Source organism: Rhodnius prolixus, unplaced genomic scaffold, assembly GCF_049639745.1.
Source record: "Rhodnius prolixus isolate KJV_2025 unplaced genomic scaffold, Rpr scaffold_3, whole genome shotgun sequence".
Lineage (NCBI taxonomy): Eukaryota > Metazoa > Arthropoda > Insecta > Hemiptera > Reduviidae > Rhodnius > Rhodnius prolixus.
In genome coordinates this window covers 7215761-7237231 of record NW_027411603.1, presented here as the reverse complement: position 1 = coordinate 7237231, position 21471 = coordinate 7215761, and the positions used below count along the sequence as shown (strand labels likewise).

Genomic DNA, 21471 nt, shown 5'->3' with positions numbered 1-21471 from the left:
CGCACACATACAAAGGAAAAAGAGGAAGTTCTCGCAATAACTTTGACTATTTAACTCAACATTTCGTGAACTGTTAATTACGAAATTAATTGCATAACAATTCGTATTTATTAGATTCATATCTAATTGTGAAAATGCATATATGTAAAGGGTGGAAAATTGGTTGTACATTAGAGAGAGAATCTAGTTCCGACCGGCATTTCCCAGTATATGATAGTACTGACGAAATAAGATCAAAAGAGGAACGCCCGAAGATATGTAGTAAGTCAAGTGGGACTATATTTGCTAATATAGCTGGAGGTTATGGGGTTGCCCACAGATGCTTTCCGGTTACATCGCTGTTAGTACCAAGCGGAAATATGGAAAACCATCTTCTATCTCTTTTTCTGCCTCTCTCTCTTTCTCACTCTGTCTGTGATCATACCAACTCATTCTATCTTCTCAGCAATTAGTAATTATTAAATCCGGTCAAAGAGATGCTAGGATGGTACTCTGCCACCATCATACGGCCGTGCACACAATAATTAAACAGAAAACTGAAGGAGGAGCACACAGTTGTGGGTGGATGTTTAAGCCCCATCTGGTGCGGTCAGAATGAGACCTCCCGCTCCCCCTACACTGGTTCTGGAGGGTGTTTTCACCAACAAGGAAGCAGGAGTAAGAGGAGCCTATTTCGAGTTTACTCAGGCAAAAGGGGCCGCGAAAACCGCGGCAGCGGCCAACTCCTGCCCTTCACCAAACTTACCGCAATGTTCCCCCCCCCCCACAACCACCCCACCTCTCGTTGTGGAATAGTGCTAAGGGTTTTCCACAGCCTGTACCAACCCTCATCCAACACACACCGATCTTACAAATATTTAGCCCTTCCAAGTCTCGGGGTATTCCTTCCCTAGGTCTTCCTATATAATTATATAGGGGATAGTGTGGAAATGCTGGGTTTACGCTTGGCTTTTGGGGCCACCCACACCCAACCCCCACCAAGCATAAGGGAAGACGATGTTTAAAGTAAAGGGAAGCAACTCCTAGAGGGAGCTTGTAGACAACTAGAGAACCCTACGCTAGAACGGAACCTCTTATCTTTACACTAACAGCGTACTTCTGGTGTTGGGGCGAAATATATAAACGTCCTTAATTAATGTTTGGGCGACATTTTATTTGTCAACAAAACTACTCTGTAGTTGGGAACATGCAAAAATTTACACTTCAAGTAGGGCTAGGCAAACTTTACTGTGAATATTATAAAATCTAGTGGAACGCATTCTGTCTTTGTCTTATAAAAGTTAACTACAACTTGGAATTTTTACTTGCTGTGAAAATATAAATCATCATCATCAACTGGAGCTACAGCTCACTAATTAGCTCCTTGATGCTCCTCTGCCGCCAATCCTCTCGATCCATTGCATGCTTCTGTTGCACCATCAACCTTAGGATGTCTCCCTTTTCTTAAACGGTCCAGGCTCTCCTCCATAACTTTGTTGGGAATTTTGGAGCTGTCCATCTTGGCCATGAAAATAAATAGTTACCTAATAAAATTATTAATATAGTATTTATTTATAATTAACAGTACACAAAAAAAAATACAATTTTTAATGCCGTGAAATGTCACTTCTTAAAGTCTACGACCGTCTAAGGAGTTGCATAATTCATACATTTCATAAAAATCATACATTTAAATTTATAATTAATATAAGATCTATTTGCTACTTAAATCGTTGAAATATTTTTATTTTTTGTTTATATTTATTTTATTTTCCATTGATATTTAAAATGAACATTTCAATCATGCACCTAAAGAATATCTTGTAGCGCTAAATACAGACATTATAATTATCATTGACAAAACCAGTCTTACTAGATCGCTATTTTCTTTTTCTTGCCTTTTTTTTGGCATTGGCTTTCGCCATACAGCCAGCATCGTCTAGGTGCTTATCATTAGAATATCACTCCATTCTCCATTCTTACTTATAAATACCTCCGCCTCACACATTCATCCCTCTACTAAACAGGGTGAACCAGTAAGTATTGTCCATAGGCCTACTATGTGTAGTACATCTAAAGTGGAGTTCAATGATGTATTGGCCATTTTTTAAATGCAATTTGTAACCTTTGACTTTCGTATTTTAGGCCAATCTACTTTAAAAATTGACTACTTGAAGAGTTTCAATGAATTAAACAACGTGATAAACTAACACTGTTCTGTGCTCGTGAACACGATTTCTTGCAAAGCAAGTGTAATTTCTCATACGAAGATAAAAGGAATCCTGGAAAATGATATACCGCGTTAGAAAGCCCCACATTAGACAAGGAAACTTTTATAAAAAGTGGCCAGCACATAGCTCTGATAATGATCCCCATAAGGGCCTAATGAGTTTTCTTAAAAAATTTCTATTACTTTTATTTTCTCAGTTTTCGGAGAAAGATTGAGGCTGTTTGGAGAATGACTTATACTTCAAAATGGTGTCAATTTTTAGGAAATTTATCTGTCTTTCCAGCCGTGTCATCAGAATCGAATTTGGACTTAAACTTTCTGAGTTATTAAATTTTTATTGGAAAAAAGTAATGATTTTAGTAAAAAAAATTAAGTGACGTCACTCAAGAACAGTAGAAAATATGAAGTTGGCCAATACGCCATTGAACTCCACTTTAGATGTACTACACACAGTAGGCCTATGGACATAACTTACTGGTTCACCCTGTATACAACTATTTACATACAAACTTACCAACTAATGGATGGATCACTACTCTATATTCCTGCCATCCTTATAGCTTAACCGAAATTAAAATCACCGTAATCCTTCTCTAATCATTTTCATCCATTCATTCTAATCGGCTATAACTTTTAAATACATTCATATTTCTTAGCTAGCTCTGCTACAAATTTAAGCACATAGATCTTGGTGGAGAATATTATTTTTTAACTCTAAAAGGGTACATAAAATTCAGCAAGTACCTAACATTTCAATCGAACTTCACATCGTAATTTCAACCATTTAGAAATGTTCAAAAAGTGCTGATATATAATTTTTGTTTTCTACAAATTTTATAACAATTGATATCATTTAAGTAATTTTACTGCATTACATTTAGTTTAGAATTTATTAGAAGGTGTGACAGACCTTTATGCTGGCCATTTTCATTCGTAATAAATTGTTTTTTGTCCAAATACTGATGAAATATATACATATGTACATCTTCATAAATAGTAATAACTCTATTCCAAATTATTCTTTTGATTTATCTTTATTCTGAATAATTATCACACAAAATACGCGCATGCGCCTTAAAATTTTAAAAATTCGTGAATGATAGAGCAAAAGTTACGCACATTTAATAACAATTAACTAATTGTAATAATAATTCGTACCTAAAGTACAATTAAATGCAGTCCCTTTAATTGAAAGTGATATAACAATAAATTGAATTTTTATAACCAAATATAAAGTAATGTACAATAATAGTCTATCCTAAAAATATGCCTATTTTTATCTATTTTAGATTACATTTGAATAAAATTGTAGGGAGTATATCCAAATTATGAATGTAATTGTAGATAAACTATATTCAAATTTGATATTATTAAAGTAGATTAATAATTACTTACCTGTTTTAACGCTTACCTGTTTAGATGAAGTGAAAGTACCAATCAATTTAATCGTAGAATGCTACTTAAACCAAAGATGTTTATCTTTATAAAGTTGCATTAAAAATTGCACTTAAGATTTCATGTTCATTCACGTTTATCAACAATTCATGTTTAAAAAAATACATGAATGTATATATGTGCCGTTTATTTTGAAAGTGGGGCGCAAGTCCACTTTTTGTTATTTCGAGCTATTTAAGGTTTTGCGGTTCAATAAATTTAAAAATATTGGTAAATATTAATAGACATATTTTTTGTATTTTGTGGTGTTAGATAATGTAAGTTTATAATCCAATAGTGTTTATAGTGCTGGCTAAGAAAAATAAAGGTTCTATTATAACTAAATGGACTTGCCTCACTTTCAAAATTAATGATCTATTGTAATCGTTGATTTAAATGGATTTCAGTCTTATCAGTCTTTTTTAACAATAAAAACAAAGTACTAATCAATAGTTCAACTATTCTTCTTCTTTTTTTGAATCATTTTGGTCTGAATTGCCTTCGTATTCAGATTCTAATTCCAAGATTCTTCTTTTATTAACGATTGTCATGGGCCTTATTTCTACAAACATGATGTACCATATTATGGTACAGATAACGGAAACAGTTCATTTTTTCCCTTTTTTAAAAAAAATATCTCATCCTGTTTGTAATTCAGGGCATCCGTTATTAGAAAAACAAACTAAAAAAAAACGCATCCTCGATTATCGTCATAGTTTTACACGAAAGAACAAATTTTAAATAGTTTATTTTTAATAAGAATATTTACTATTAAACGCGTAAGTTTACCTATTATTCTTATCATCCAGTTAATTAGAATTGAATTCAATATGTTGAATACTACGAATATTAATTATTCTATAATTGAAATTCAGTTCCTGGTAACCATCAAGTTGTCTGTTTATCCATTTCTTGTGTTTAATTATTATTTTGAACATGTGGTCATTTATACCGGAAATGATATCATAAACTTTGTGTCTGCTTTCATATTTAAATTATCAAGAAAACAAAAGAACTCCTGTAAATGCTACACATATTTATCCATTCCCTTTACCACGAAAATACTATACTTCCCTTCTTTTCCGCCCCCATTATCTTTTTTCATCAGAAAATGGGGGAAGAATATCTTCGTGTCTACAACAAGGAGATCCGGGAAATGAAATAATAACGATAATAATATTGTTTAAGACAAATAGATTTATTGGTAACCAAAAAAAAATATATATACGACACGTACATTTTACATAAAATCTTGGTTCAAGAAATATTTATTCCCTTAGTCCTTAAGGGACCTTTGTGAGAAGGAAAGGGCCTCATTTTATATCTTTACAATTCATCAAAACAAAAAATACATCAAAACATAAAACAATTGCAGATTCATTAGCGATTTTGCAAGATTTTAAGAAATCAATTTATAAGATTAATTCATTTTAACAGTTTTGACAATTAAAATAATCATAAATATAATTTTAGTTTGTTCCATTCAAATATATTATATAATTGAAATGTATTCTTTGATGTATGCTAAAAATAAAAAAATACTGTCTGACGTAGAACAATACATATTTGGTGTGTCCATTAGCAAAAAAAAACAAATACATATATGTATTTCCATAAATAAAATACATAAAACTCTCCCAAACACTCTAATACATTGTAAGTCCCCAAAAATTTGGAGCACTATGTCAAATTACACATTTTGAGACAAAATTAAATATTATTTAGTTTAGAATTTAAAAAAAAAAAATATTGTTCACAAAAATATTGTTAAAACTATCATAATTACATATTCAACCTTTGGCAACCTGTAAAAATTTAAAAAAATATAGTTCTAAGGGATTTAATATGGGACTAAGCGGCGCCCCCCAAAAAACTTCTTTTTTTTTACAATATCAATTCTTTTGTCTCTAAAATACCACTTTTCATTTTTTAGCAGTTCTATCTATATTTTGGGGAGGGGGAACCTCCCCCTCAAAAATAAAAGATACTTGCAAGTTACAGATTTGATAATAACCATCAAAAGTACTGCAATCGATTTTTTTTTTAAGATCGAATCTCCTTAAATAAGTGGTATATATACTAAATCGGCTAATACTAGTTACTAGTTAAGTACATCATGAAATCTTAATTCTACCGTCTTAAGCAGGCAATAATGTCATTTATAAATACAGAAAAAATCAAATAAAAAAGCTTTGGGTTCTTTTAAGTACCCCTGTTTAAACTTAAGTCCTAAAAAAAAAAACCCTACCCGCCCTAGAACCGTTGAACTTTAAATACCCCCCAAATAAACTTAGTGGATACCCCAAATTTCAGAAAAATATCCTAAGTTGAATATGTTTTCCTGGTAGCCAACCTGAAATTTTAACGTAATAATAACTTACCTTTTTCCAGTACCCAGCAGTGCGTCGCTGCACCATGCGATCCTGTTAAAACTTACCTTTTTGTTGTATACCTGTAAAAATTTAGGGGAAAAAGAAACCTAGTGCAGCCTCTTTTTTATGAAGAGGCAAGATAATAATCTTTTTGAAACCTTACTCTTATCATTAAAAAAAAAAAAAAAAAAAAAAAAAAAAAAGAAAAAAAAAAAAAAAAAAAAAAAATATTTCAGCCGCCCCTTATATTTGAAAAATTCGGAAGATATCCAATCAGATGCATTATTTAGTACAAAACATAAACTTAAATTTAATTAAAATGTGAAATCGAGTAATTCTTTAATAATCTTTTGGTTAAGAATAATGAATTCTGGCTGACTCTAAAACAGAGAATTTAGAACAAGATAGTGAAATAATCGTGCCAATCATTGGCAGGTATAACGTTAATCAAATACTAAATATCGAATCTCCTTAAATAATAAGTGGTATATACTAAATCGGCTGATCATTTAGTAGTCACATCGTGAAATCTATAACTTATGCAGTCTATAACTTATGAAATCTATAACTTATGTTTGACCGGAAGTCTGGTACTCTGTGCTCAAGTTTGTCCCTTTATTTCCGTTTCTTTGATCGTAACGAGGAAGTAGCTGGTACTAATATTTAGAATTTACAACTAGTATCTACATATTTTCAAATTAATTGTTTTAAGAATATCCATTTCAGTACTAATACCTAACTTTTGACGTTTCAGTCGAAAATCCAGTTTTTACTATTATATTAAACTCCACTCATGTTTCATTGAATTCGTTAAAAAAAAAATTGAAATCCAAAAATATTGATTAAATACATATTGACAAAAAAATATTGATTAAAAAGATCTGAAAACATCACTACAAATACATGCAATAATAATAATTTTAATAATAATCGTGTTAGTTTAGCTTGACGTTGAGATGAATAATGGTTGATTTTTTTTTTTGTATTAAGGGCTGTTTTTTGCTATTGAGGGCTGTTTTTTGCTATTGAGGGCTGTTTTTTTGCTATTAAGGGCTGTTTTTTGCTATTGAGGGCTGTTTTTTTGCTATTAAGGGCTGTTTTTTGCTATTGAGGGCTGTTTTTTGCTATTGAGGGCTGTTTTTTTTGCTATTAAGGGCTGTTTCAATGAATTCATCAAGAAATTTTTCCAAAATACTGTCTAAATTATATTTAAAAAGATCTGAAAACATTACTATAAATATTAATATACAAAAAAAATGTTCGTGTTAGTTTAGCTTGACGTTGAGATAAATATGGTTGATTTTCTTGTATTAAGGGCTTTTTTTTTGCTATTAAGGGCTGTTTCATTGAGTTCATTCAGCAATTTTTCCAAAATACTGACTAAATTATATTTAAAAATAGATCTGAAAATATTACTATAAAATATTAACATAGAAAAAAAAATGTTCGTGTTAGTTTAGCTTGACGTTCAGATGAATAGTGGTTGATTTTCTTGTATTAAGGGCTGTTTCATTGAGTTTATTAAGAAATTTTTCTAAAATACTGACTAAATTATATTTTAAAAGATCTGAAAATATTACTGTAAAATATTAATATTCCAAAAAAAATGTTCGTGTTAGTTTAGCTTGACGTTGAGACGAATAGTGTTTGATTTTTTTTTTTTATTATAATTATTAAGGGAGTTTTTTGCTATTAAGGGCTGTTTTTTTTGGCTATGAAGGGCTGTTTCACTGAATTCATTCAAAAAAAAATTTTAAACAAATACTGACTAAATGATATTTAAAAAGACATTTTTATAAGAACCAGCGTACAAAATAAGAAATAAAATAAATAATCGAGACAAACTTGTCCTATAATAGGCTTTTCAAACAATTTAAGGGGGGTGATGGGGCTGAAGCACAACAAACAAGGACAGGTGGGAGAAAAATGTACAAGAGAATCTAAGGAGGGAACAAATTCGTCGAGGAGACGACAAAAAATTGTTAAAAGAGTTTTATGATAATCACTCCTTATTTTTTCTTTAACTTACTTTCACGAATATGAAGGAGAGTTGGCAATAATAACAATAAAGTACATCAAACAATGTTCGTTTTACTTAAAAAAGAGAACTTTATTTCCCCAAAGCTCCTTCTATCCCACCCTAAAAAAAGAGGAAAGTATTCGCGTCAATGGTAGTTAGTGTAAAATACGGCAAAAGAAACCCCCTCTCCTTTACTGTAATCTCCTTACATGATGCTGGACCAAATAACTAAATGCTAAAAAATAATTGTGCTTCAAGTTAACTGTTTACTTCCAAAGGGCCATCTTTATCTTTTATTTTTCCTCTCCGACCCTTCTTCTTTAAGCCCTTCAACCTTTTATTATTTACTTCGTTTTCTCTCTCTCTGTCTTTCTCTTCTGTGTTCCTGTTAAAGAGTATATTTTTTGGCAATAAGATAAAGCTTCTAACTACTGATTGAATCAAAAAGTCACTTACCTAAGGCCGGCAGGACAGGGCTGTAAAGTTGCTCCTTTTCTAAGGAAGCCCTTTCTCTGCCCACCTGGAAAAGAAAAATAGTTTTTATAGTTTTAATTAATGCTGTACAGTTAGATACTTAAAATTAATTAAAGAATTTGAGCTTACATAAATAACTAATTAACGAAGTGCAAGATTGCCTCAACTTTCTTCATTTTATTTCGATAATCAATCATAACTGCATCGTCTTATTGTATTTTGATATTAAAGCGATTAAATCGATTTTTTTTTTTAATGAGTTAACAGAAATTTAAACCTAAAATTCGCAAAATAACACCCATTAGATTCTTTACATACTTCTTCTGATGTTACCTACAGATCTTGAAGATCCATTGGCCTCCCCTCAAACGCTAACCCACATTTCATTCACCGCAGCAATCCTTTGCCACGACCATTCAACTCCATCCCATCTGTTTCTCCTGAATCCTCTCAAGGAAATCCCTGGACTCCTACAATCTTTTAACATGCTACTTTTTCTACAAACTACTTCATCTTTCACTCTTTAGCTCTCCTCAATTTCTTTCCCCTTCATTTCCTAATCTGGCCCATACTCCTTTCTTAGATCCAAAGGTAGCCAAAAAGTTTATTGTCTATTCACTCTCTTTTGAGTCGTACGCCGCATGTCAGTAAAATTTAAGTTAAATTTTAAATTATTTAAATTTCTGATTTTTCTGTTTTGAATTATTTATTTCAAACATTAAATTATTCACAAAAGTGAATTTTTAATTTTATTATTTAACCAATAATTTTACAATCATGATATTTATATAACATTATATTAATGTATATATATATATACATACTATATTAATTAATTTTTTTTTTTCAGACTGTGCTGGATTGTTCAAATTCCGGGAGTGTTATTGCGGGAGTGTTATTGCGGGAGTGTTCAAAATCCAGGAGGGTTACTAGGGAGTGTTCTAATTCCGAGAGGGTTATTGCGGGAGTGTTCAAATTCCGAAAGGGTTATTGAGGGAGCCCTCAAATTCCGGGAGGGTTATTATTGGAGTATTCAAATTCCAGGAGGGTTACTAGGGAGTGTTCTAATTCCGAGAGGGTTATTGCGGGAGTGTTCAAATTCCGAGAGGGTTATTGAGAGAGCCCTCAAATTCCTGGAGGGTTATTATTGGAGTGTTCAAATTCCAGGAGGATTACTAGGGAGTGTTCTAATACCGAGAGGGTTATTGCTGGAGTATTCAAATTCCAGGAGGGTTACTAGGGAGTGTTCTAATACCGAGAGGGTTATTACTGGAGTATTCAAATTCCAGGAGGGTTACTAGGGAGAGTTCTAATTCCAAGAGGGTTATTGCAGGAGTGTTCAAATTCCGAGAGGGTTATTGAGGGAGCCCTCAAATTCCGGGAGGGTTATTATTAGAGTATTCAAATTCCAGGAGGGTTACTAGGGAGTGTTCTAATTCCGAGAGGGTTATTGCGGGAGTGTTCAAATTCCGAGAGGGTTACTAGGGAGTTTTCTAATACCGAGAGGGTTATTACTGGAGTATTCAAATTCCGAGAGGGTTATTGCGGGAGTGTTCAAATTCCAGGAGGGTTACTAGGGAGTGTTCTAATTCCGAGAGGGTTATTGCGGGAGTGTTCAAATTCCGAGAGGGTTATTGAGGGAGCTCTCAAATTCCGGGAGGGTTATTATTGGAGTATTCAAATTCCAGGAGGGTTACTAGGGAGAGTTCTAATTCCGAGAGGGTTATTGCGGGAGTGTTCAAATTCCGAGAGGGTTATTGAGGGAGTGTTCAAATTCCGAGAGGGTTATTGAGGGAGCCCTCAAATTCCGGGAGGGTTATTAATGGAGTATTCAAATTCCAGGAGGGTTACTAGGGAGTGTTCTAATTCCGAGAGGGTTATTACTGGAGTTCAAATTCCAGGAGGGTTATTTCGGAAGTGTAATTGCGGGAGTGTTATGGCGGGGGTGTTTTGGCGGGAGTGTTACGGCGGGAGTGTTAAAATCCCTGGGTGTGTTAAAATCCCCGGGAGTGTTTTTATAAAATTTCATTAAAAAAATAAATTAATACATTTAACTTGTGCGCCCAAAATAATAATTAAAAAAGTAATTCATTCGGGTTTTTCCAAATTTCCGTACACAATTACATACCGTTAGTTTTTTTGGCGTTCAACACATTTTTAACTTGTGTCAAGTGTCCAGTGAGAGGGGATCTACAGGAACACAAACATCGATGGTGATATAACCGCAAGAGATTGGTTATATCCACCCAACCGACAGCAAAACCTAAGGTAGGTCTGGGGAATTGTAAGTGGTCCATGTTTATGACGTGTCTGTCTCTTATGACCTAATTATATTTTAATGAGATGAGCTCATCACATTTGAATATAATTTTGGCCTTCTCCTTAAACAGATCTTAAACGATTTTGCTAAAATAATTATAGTTCCAACATTATTCTGTATATTCTTGTATGTATAACAATATACATAACATTTAAACCATATTTATTACAATATTCGTAAATAATGTTATAAATATTTATGTTATATACATTGTTTTTTGTATGTTTTCTATTTTCTACATTATTTTTTATATAACTTATGTATTGCTATATAAGTTATGTAAAATTTAATTACTATTTAATAAAATGGAATTATAATTATACATAAATCATTAATATGGCCACTGCAATATCCTTCTTCGGAACTTCTAGTACCAAGTAGAGGAGAGACGGTCAGTCGTCTTTATTTGTTTTATTTTTTTTTATTAAATTAATTTTATGTTTTATTACAGGTATTTAATAAATTAATTTCTCAATTTCATTTTGTAGGTTTCCTGATTTGGTTATTTTTGTGCGCAGGGTCAGTGTTTTCTTTCCTTTTATATTGTTGATTATTTGGATCATTTCCGTTTTCATGTTGTTGTTGTCTTTTTCGTTTTCAAATTTTTTACCTGGATTTCTGTCTGTACTTTTCATGGAATTTAAATTTTCTCCACTCCTGCTTTTTTTTTTTTCTTGGTGTGTGTTTGTGTGAATGGAACATTTAAGTATATAAAAAACACCGGAAGCTTTACGTAATATATTAATTTTGGGGCACTACCGGTAAATGCAATAGGATGTAACAGTTTAACTGCCGGTTTGCATTTTACTAGATAAAATTTAAGCTTCGTCGAAGACAAGTTTTATTTTTTATTTGGGTAAACCCAAAATAAATTGGGTCAGATTGGGTGGTTCCGTAGAAGTGATTAATTTTAAGTTTAATCATTTTTTTCAAAATGAAGTGCGCCCGGATTGTGTTTGTACAAAGACTTCAAGTTTATTTTAAAGTCACTTCAGCTAGAAGATCAAGAGAAGATTAAATTTAACTTAACGTTAATTCTTAGTATCGTTTATATTAACTCAGGAGTCATGAGGATTTAATGAAAGATATATTCGCTTCGCTAAAACGCTAGCCTAAGAAGAAGATGTTTGAAGTGAAAAGCCACATTATATGAGAAATACATATAAGAAAATTAGTTCTCTTCATTAATGGGGAAATGCAAGAATTTTGAAGCTAAAAGAAAAAATAACGAAGATCTACAGGAAGTTAGCTGGTAGACGGAAGATAAGATGTGAATTGAGTGTAAACAGGAAGTTAGTATAGAGAAGTTAATTTAACATGTAAAAGGCGTGTTTTAAGCGTTTTGATTTTGGCGTTTATTGTGGGTAATTCATTTGAAGTGAGAAAAAAAAAAATGTGAAATGTGCTTTTTATTCACTTCTAATGAATCGACCTTGGAATGGATGCCCAAAAAATTGAATCGTGCCAAAAACAAAATTCGCCTAAACTTTAAATTGTAACTATTAACATGTCATTCTCCCATTCCTTTACTAACCTTATCCCTTAACCCTATTTTCCTAGACCCAATTCCTTTCCTGGCAGGTTGTACTTCTCCCTCCACGTGGGCCTGCTGGATAGCAATTAAACTGAATCAAATAAATAGATAATAAGCCACATCAAAAAATTTAAAAAAATTAAACAAAATAATCCGCCCACATTTTATTCAAATCATGCGTGAATTTTTGGGAACATCCTTTATTTTCTCTGTTTTTTTTTTTGTCTTGTTAAGTGATTAAATGAATTTACGCGAAAGCATTAGCATTAGCTCTAATCTCAAGATTACAAAATTTCAGCATCATATAAACATTTTAGGTTGCTTTATTGAAATTCTGTTTGGTTGCTAACTAAAAGAGGTACACTTAATTTTTGTAAGCATGTTTTTTAGAAAAAAATAATTAATTGTAAGCATGTGCTTTAAGAAGCATCATGATCAAAATAATAAGAAAAGTTGTGAAACAGAATTAGTATAGGAAGAAACGAAGACTGCAACCATCCTGAACAACTTTCGAGGGTCGTTTGAAAAGTCCGTGCAAAGTCAGAGAGATAGCACTACTGGCGCGTATCGAGGTTATGTTTAGTTAGTAGCATCTCTTGGAAGAACACACACCAAGTTTCAGCCAGATCGGTCTATTTCTTTGTGTTTGGCATTCGTTTGAATCGAGGAAGTCGAGTGATTTTCAAAAAATGGACGAAAAAGAATTTCGTGTGTTGATTAAACACTACTTTATGAAAGGCAAAACGCCTCGGGAGACTAAAGAGAAGCTTGATAAACATTATGGTGACTCTGTACCTTCGATTAGAACAGTTTATATGTGGTTTCAAAATTTTCGGAGTGGCCATATGGGCGCAAGTGACGCTGAACGTTCTGGACGCCCTGTTGAGGTTACTACTCCAGAAATCATTGATAAAATCCATGATATGGTGTTGGATGACAGAAGAGTGAAGGTGCGTGAGATTGCTAGTGCTGTGGGCATCTCGAATGAACGGGTACATAATATTTTGCATCAACATTTGGACATGACAAAGCTATCCGCAAGATGGGTGCCGCGATTGCTCACGCTTGACCAAAAACGAAATCGTGTGAAGTGTTGCAAGGACGGTTTGCAGCTGTTCCAGAAGAATCCGCAGGACTTTAAGCGTCGTTTCGTCACTGTGGATGAAATATGGATACATCACTACACTCCTGAGACCAAAGAACAATCTAAACAATGGGTTACCAAGGGGGAATCTGCGCCAAAAAAGGCGAAGACCGTTCCTTCGGCCGGAAAGATTATGGCGACTGTCTTTTGGAATTCGCAAGGAATAATCCTCATCGACTATCTGGAAAAGGGTAAAACTATTACAGGTGCATATTATTCATCGTTATTGGACCGTTTGAAAACCGAGCTGCAAGAAAAACGCCCACGATTGGCCCACAAAAAAGTCCTTTTCCATCACGACAACGCACCAGCTCACACCTCAGCAGTTGTGGTCGCAAAATTAATGGAAATAGGGTTCCAACTCGTTTCACATCCCCCCTATTCTCCAGACTTGGCTCCCTCGGACTACTATTTGTTCCCCAATATGAAGAAATGGCTGGCGGGAAAAAGATTTTATTCAAACGAGGAGGTGATTGCAGAAACGAATGGCTATTTTTCAGACTTGGACAAATCCTATTATTCGGAAGGGATCAACAAACTAGAGCAGCGTTGGACGAAGTGTATAAGCCTAAAAGGAGACTATGTTGAAAAATAAAAAAGGTTTACCCCAAAAAATTAAGTAGTTTTTATTTTTGCACGGACTTTTCAAACGACCCTCGTACACAGTCTCTCTCTACCCTTTCCATCTTATACCCAACAGATAAAATCCCCCATCATCTTGCCAAGTTATTGATCCAAAAACTGCCACAAATGCTGTACCAATTATTTGAAAAAAAAAAAAGCAGAACAAATAACCACAGAAAAGCACGAATCTGAGATTGGAAACGGCAAAATCTTACTTATCAGAGGAGAAAAACGATGTCTTGATAAGTCTAAATTTTTTATATGCAGCACCATAAATTCCAGACGAACATGCAGCTGGACACGAAGAAACTGAACTTCAATTTTATTCTGAACAATAATATTCTATATTAACTTCACCAATTCATAGTTTGTTATTTATTTAAGTAAAAAACATTTTTACTTTTAACTAAAAATAAAAATTGTACGTATTTATACATTTACTTAAATTGGGTTTTATTCATTTAAAAATTGTACATTTTTGACCAATATAAATATTCCATCTGTTAAAATGACCTAGTGGGTCATTTTAGAACTATATTCCAATAGTTATGTTATCCTCACCTAGATAGTAGTAGTAGCATTACATTGTGATAATTAATTTTGGGAAATTGTAATTTTGTGATGTAATTGGTGTAATTTACGGACAGCTAATATGTTTTTCCTTAAAAAATGAATAAATAAATAGAAAATACTCATTTGTAAGTAATTAATGTAAAATCTAAAATTAGAAATATCAGCAATAAGTTTTGGGTTTAAAAATTATATTCCCCCACACTAGACTAGAAAGAACAGAACTAAACAGACGCTATCGACTACTTAAAAGACTCTTAGACGATAGATCAAAACTCTCTCTGGACAACAAAAGACTGATTTGTACTTCTATTTGTACATCTGGGCGTATGGAATAGAGCTGTGGGATTCAACCAAACGCTCCGATCTCCAAAGGATTCAATCGCTACAATCTAAAATACTTCGAACTATTGTACACGCTCCTTTTTATGTCTCCCAACCTGACTATACACACTGACCTTAACATTCCTTTTGTTACACAAGTTGCTGAAAACACGATACAGAAAACTCCACTTCAGCCTGCAATATCATATAAATCCTCTAGCTAAAAAATCTTTCTTCTAGAACAACCGGACAAGACGCCTTAAGAGACAGGTGGCCTCGTGATCTCCTCTCAAGTGAAGAGAGTGACTAACTATCTAATGTTTTGGAGTGTTACCACTGGGTAACTTCTCCACTCGTATACCTCTGTAATTCATAGTTCTGTTATCATTGTAACTTATAGCGCCAATGTGCTGATTGTAGCAAAAATAAACGCCCAAAGAAAAAAATTATATAATTATAATAGCGGAACCACTGAATCGCTACTTTATGTTCATCGATAAAAGACTAAAATGGAACCTACACGATTTAAATGACTAGTCGATATGGTCCAAAAGACTATTAGACCACTGATCAAGACAATTACTAGAGAACAAACCCATTCTTGTTACATTTGACTTAACGTGGATCTACGGGGTCGAAAAATCCTCGTCTGTATTGTCTTTTGCACCTTCAACCGAATCATTAATGATGATCACAATATTCCTTTCCTGTTCGACGTAACCTCCAATCGCCAACAAGTGTTTCTGCATCGCTTACCGGCAGGACATCAAGATCCTTTAGTCTGTCGCCTCTTTTCCTGGACAATTTCTGACAATCCTCTTAGACAAAGCCAACGGCCTCATAGAATACAGCTGGTTGAAGCTATTAAATCTCTTTTATAAGGAGTGGCTACCACTGGGTAGTTTCTCCCATTGTAAAAACAGCTGGGAAAATTGGGACTCCAGGTTAAATGAAATTATTAACAATACTTTCTCTTGTTAGTAATTGGGAAAAAGGCAAAATTCTTAGTATTTTTGGGAAGTGTATGTGCTCCACAGCTTGGGATGTAACATTTTTATAATTTATTTACTTCGTCCTCGTTAAGACTTGTAGATTTGTATCGAACGTGACACCTCTAATTACTGTCTACCTAAAAGTTTTGTGGCTTCCTGAGTTCGAATAAAGAATTTTTAGGAGCAAAGTTGATTCTATGTTAAACGTGAGTGTTTTTGATGGTGAGCTAGAGTCACCTATCCTACCAAAACTAAACTAATATTTTATTGAACCAAGTTAAATTTTTTTGACTTATTCCACATCTACAAATAGTCTAAAAGAGAATGAATGAGTCACGCAAATTCGCTTTATCAATCAATAGTGATATTGGAAAATTGACTACCCAAGTTTTTCCGTACGAAACATCCTCGACCATTTCTTCTTAGTTGATTGCGTGCTATTAAGTGATTACTGTGCAATCAATAAACCAATCAATTTGTATTAAGTTAACAAATTAATTTACTTTTTAATTCATTAAATTTTTTTAGTAACAGTATATTTTCTAGTTCATAAGTTTCTAATGATTTGTCAAGTCATATTTTTCTTGAGTCTCCCGTGGGAATTCCTTGTAACACTACATTAGATTGGAGATTAGAGCACTCCTATTATCCTTCGGAAAACTCTTTTAGCCCCAATCAGATCGATATTACAAGAAAAAGATTGTTGTAACATCAGCGAAGGTAGACAGGATTGTTTCCTGGATAAGTGGGAATCTTTAACTAGGGATCAAATCCAAGGACACTAATCTGGGAAACTCCGCTCTCTATGGATTCAGGAGTCATTGATATAATGTCTGATCTTCGGGTGACTCTAATAAAATCAGTTTTCAGGGAAGGGTTCACTGTAGGGGTAACTTTTAGTGCAAAGTTTGGTTTAACAACTGTATCATGTTCATAAGACGTAAATATGATTTAGAACAGGGGTCCCTAAACTTTGTACACAGGGGGCCAGGTTCACTGTCCCTCAGACCGTTGGAGGGCCGGGATATAAAACAAACTATTTTAAAGTAAAAAAAAAACAGGAACAAATAGAATATTTAAAATAAAGAACAAGTAAATTTAAATCACCAAACTGCCCAGTATTTCTGTGGGAATTATGGGACCTGCTTTTGGCTAATGAGATGGTCAATGTTCGGTTTAGTTATAGTGCTTTGTCTTTCTTCCTGCTACCGGAGCTGTGACGCGTGCGTGCCTTGTCACCGGAGGTAGTACTGTACGTGAGCGACGCAGTGTTTTGCGGCGGCACCGCCACATATAGTGCGCCTTTCACTGACCACCAATGAAAGAGATGCCCCTTCCGGAAGTGCAAATCGTGCGTGAATGACTTAAAAATTATATTCTAAACGGATGTACCTCAAATATTAAAAACACTATTTCCGCTTTTGCTCTACTATCAGATTCCTTAACTATTTGTTTTGTTATATAAGATGTACAATTTTGTGTCAATACTCTTCGGCAGAACAATAGTTTTGGGAAAGAAGAAGAAGAAGTAGTGTGTTAACTTAGTTACTAACACAGGAAGAAGGGTGTATTAGACCCAGGGGATCAAGGGGTAACTCACCCAGGTCACGAAGTAGGCAGCAAGGAGGGTATTGTACTTCACCTCCCACCCCCGTCCACCGTAGTTCGTGTTGGCAACCGACAGAGGGCGCCCCTTTCTTTTCTACTCCTTTGGCTTACACAATGTTCCTTTCTTCATTTTCACTGCGAGCCAAAGCTTTCCTGCAAGGGTTATTATTATGTGCGTGTGCAGAAAAAGTAACACGCAACGTTTGGGTGGTGGTGGTGGGTCATGCAGAATTAATGTTCATTTCCTGTCAACGTAATATAAACTATTAGGAAATAAAGGTGGCTTTGATTGAATCGCTATTCACAAAAAAAAAATGTAGTTACTGGAATCTGGTTTTCAGAATAAATCATTCAGAAATTTTCTTTAGTTACAATTGTGGCAAGTAAATTAGGGCTCAAGATTAAGAGATCTGAATATACAGGTTTCGTGACCGTAAATTGTTAAGCTTAGGTTTCAAGATTGGCGAGGAATCGGTCAAATAAAAAACAAACTCGTCTTTTTGCCAACGTTTCAACAAATATATTGTCCTCTTCAGGGCCTGGATATTACAAATAAACAAATACAAACTATTCAGTAATACAGAAAATCAGTAAAAAAGCAGTAATATACAAATAAAAATACAATAAATTCTTTATAATTATTGAAAACTTACGAGGCTTTGCGGGTTGTTTGATTTACAGAAACTAAGAGCCAGAACTGGAGAACAGTTTTTTACTGATTTACTATATTACTGAATTGTTTGTGTATTTGTATTATCCAGGCCCTGAAGAGGACAATATATTTGTTGAAACGTTGGCAAGAAGACGAGTTTGTGTTTTATTTGACCTATTCCTCGCCAATCTTGAATCCTAAATTAAGTGTTCTGTTTATTTAGCGATCTCTCTTTTTTTTTTTTGGAGCAACCTCATTCCCATTCATCAACTCCAATCCAGTTGTTGGCTGTAGTGTTCATCCTTGCTGCCCTCATCCTCTAGAATGAGCCATCGCCAGACTGTGCTGTTAATTCTTGGCCGATTTAGGGCCCTTATTGTGATGCTGTAGGAGTTATTCATGATCCTACCCCAAGTACCTAGCTGGTTGCTTCACTTTAAGCAGTACACCTGTACGTATTGAGTCTCATGTCTGATCCTTTCTGTTTTTGTAAGAGAGTGGAGCAAACACCCTTCGATCTTATGATCAATTTGTTCAGGAGTTAGGATATGGTTAGGATCTTTAGTCGGAATAATAGCCTATTGGTGGAAGCTATTTCAACTTAAGGAGGTTCGATTTTCTGTGCACCTTAGGTGGCCCACGTCGGCACTGGTCTTGTGTCCCAGTTTGTTGCTATTGTTACAGTAGGATTTCTTGATAAATGATAACATTAACTCCTGAGCATTTGAAACAAGGGAATGTCCTGATTCTACACCACATTTTTTATTTGAATATTTAATTGGGGAAGAGTTCTCGACAAATGGGTCCCATAATAGAATACTGATAGGCAGAATCAGCAATTCTCCATTTCAAGATGAATACGCTTAAAGATCTATGAAAAGTTTAAGATGTAGTTAAAGTAAGTAGGAATTGCAAAGTAGTGTAGTTGTTTACGCTAATGGCTTTTAGTGGAGATTTTAAGTAAGAAAAGATATTTGATTAAGAAGTGTTAGTTAAACAAGAAGAAGAAGACGAAGATGTTGAAGAAGAAGGGTTGAAGAATGAGTTACACATAGAGGATGAAGTAAAAAGCAAACAGGAAGCAGATGGACGATGAGTGAGCACGGGGCGCCGACGGAAGTGACTCTGCAACATTGGTTTCTAGATAAAGGAAATGGAAATGGATGTGAGAAACTGGAAGATTGATTGGAGAGTTTAGCTCATAGTGAGAACGATGAAGAGGAACGTCGCCCAGTAGAGTAGCGCAACTTCCAAGAAGAAGAAGTAGAAGTAGAAGAAGAAGAATCAGCCGGTCTGCTTTTAAGATTGTGTGTATTTTCACAGTTGATCTGCTTTGAAAGACAACTCCACCCAGTCGCTCGCACAGCATCACCAGCAGAGAGATCTCTAAGATGAGTTTCTACAACAGCCACCTCATACCCTCTGTCTCCACTCTTTTGATTCACTCCTTTTGTAGAAAAGGCTTTGCCCTTATTCAACTAATCCTTTACTCCTTTAAATCTTTACGATTTTCTCCAATTGACTTGAGAAATCAACGATTTGAAAAGCGGCTAAGAAAGCGAAGCAGATGTCGCTTAGTGCTCTGGTTATTTTCCTGCCCCCAACTAGAACCCCAACCATACTGCCGACTTGAAATGCTTGTTACATTTAGAAATCATTTCCTCCTTCCACGACATTCCTTTAAATAATTTTACCCTACTCCCTGCGAGTACTTCTCTGTCTTTGAGTTTAGTAACCCTTCCTTTCCCCGCACCTCTCTCACTCCCACACTGGAGTTGCACCAATCGTAATTAACATCGGTCCCATTAGAGTAATTAAAGTGGTGTACAGTCTCTCCCACTCCTACACCCTCTGGCCTAAGAGTCGCTTGGTGGGGGAAGTGAGACGGGAAAAACAAAAGATTGGAGGTCGTAGGGAGGTGTATCCCATGTTTCATTCCCAGACTCTCCACAGAGTAGGGTTTCTCTCGCTCTCACTCACTCTCCTAATCTGGAATGGTTTTGTAGGGTTTTGAGAATATGGGTGCACGACGCTCTATGGGGGAAGCCATAGGGCAAAAAGGGCTCTCTCTCTCTCTGCCTGCCTAACAGCCCACATCACCCTTTAAAATCATGGTTATTACATATTTCAGGACAATAGCCGGCGGCGAGTTTGAAAGGGTTAAGGTAGCGCACTGAAGGAGGCTTGCCCTCTGAACGCACACAAAGTGTGTGGGGGCGGGGGTCTCTCCACCCTCCAGTTTCCTATATAATACAGGGCGTCACACCCCTACCAACGACGGAGTATCACCTCTGACGCCCCCGACCCAAACACACTGTAGATATTCCTCCTAGTTACAATCGTTCTATTGTATCCAAAACATTCTGTAACTTCTCTTGTAACAAGGTAGGACGTCTCTTTGCCTCCATAGTTTGCTTCATCAACCGCCTCCAAGCAACCTTTATTAGGAAAACTATTAATTACATACTGAAGAAATGGTATAAAGCTTACATCATTCATGTCTACTGCCATATTTATTTTTACTGGCGTTTATTTGGGCCACAATCAGCGCATTGGCGCTATAAGTAACAATGATAACAATAGAGTAACAAATGATAAGGTAACGAGTGGAGAAGTTACCCAGTGGGAACACTCCAAAACATTAGATGGTTAGTCACTCTCTTCACTTGAGAGAAGATCACGAGGCCACTGTCTTTTAATCCGGCTTGTCGAGGTTATCAGGAAGAGTTCTAGAAAGAAAGATTTTGAGCTAGAGGATTTACTTGTGATTGCAGGCTGACGTGAAGTTTCCTGTATCGTGTTTTCAATCAACTTGTGCGATAAAAGAGGAATGTTAAGTTCAGGGTGGATATAGTCCAGGTTGGGAGACATAAAATGGAGCGTTTACTTTGTACAATGTGTGGCTATTAAATAACGAGACTGATGCTGCTTCAGAAGAACTATGCAAGCGCCAAATCCTAACGACCGACAGCTGTGCAGCAGCGTAAAGCCTTCTCTTTCGAAAAGCAGTGTCTCACGTGTTTGTAGAGAAATCTGTCTAACCGGAAACGTCGTTTGTGTAAGAGGTGTTAGTTTTTTTGGGGGGGGGGCTTTTTTTGGCATTGGCTTCCGCCATACAGCCAGCATCGTCTAGGTGCTTATCACTAGAATATCACTCACTCTACATTCTTACTTATAAATACCTCCGCTTCTCA

At 35.0% G+C, this 21471-nt stretch overlaps 1 protein-coding gene across 12 annotated transcripts in view; it reads right to left on the bottom strand.

Annotated features, from left to right (window-relative positions):
• LOC141453431 (uncharacterized) overlaps positions 1-21471 on the bottom strand; it is a 330813-nt gene that overhangs the window by 197084 nt on the left and 112258 nt on the right. For all 12 annotated transcript variants that reach the window (XR_012457990.1, XM_074126657.1, XM_074126666.1 and 9 more), the window contains exon 2: positions 8492-8555. The gene's annotated coding sequence lies outside the window, so the exon portion shown is untranslated. The remainder of the gene's footprint in view (positions 1-8491; positions 8556-21471) is intronic.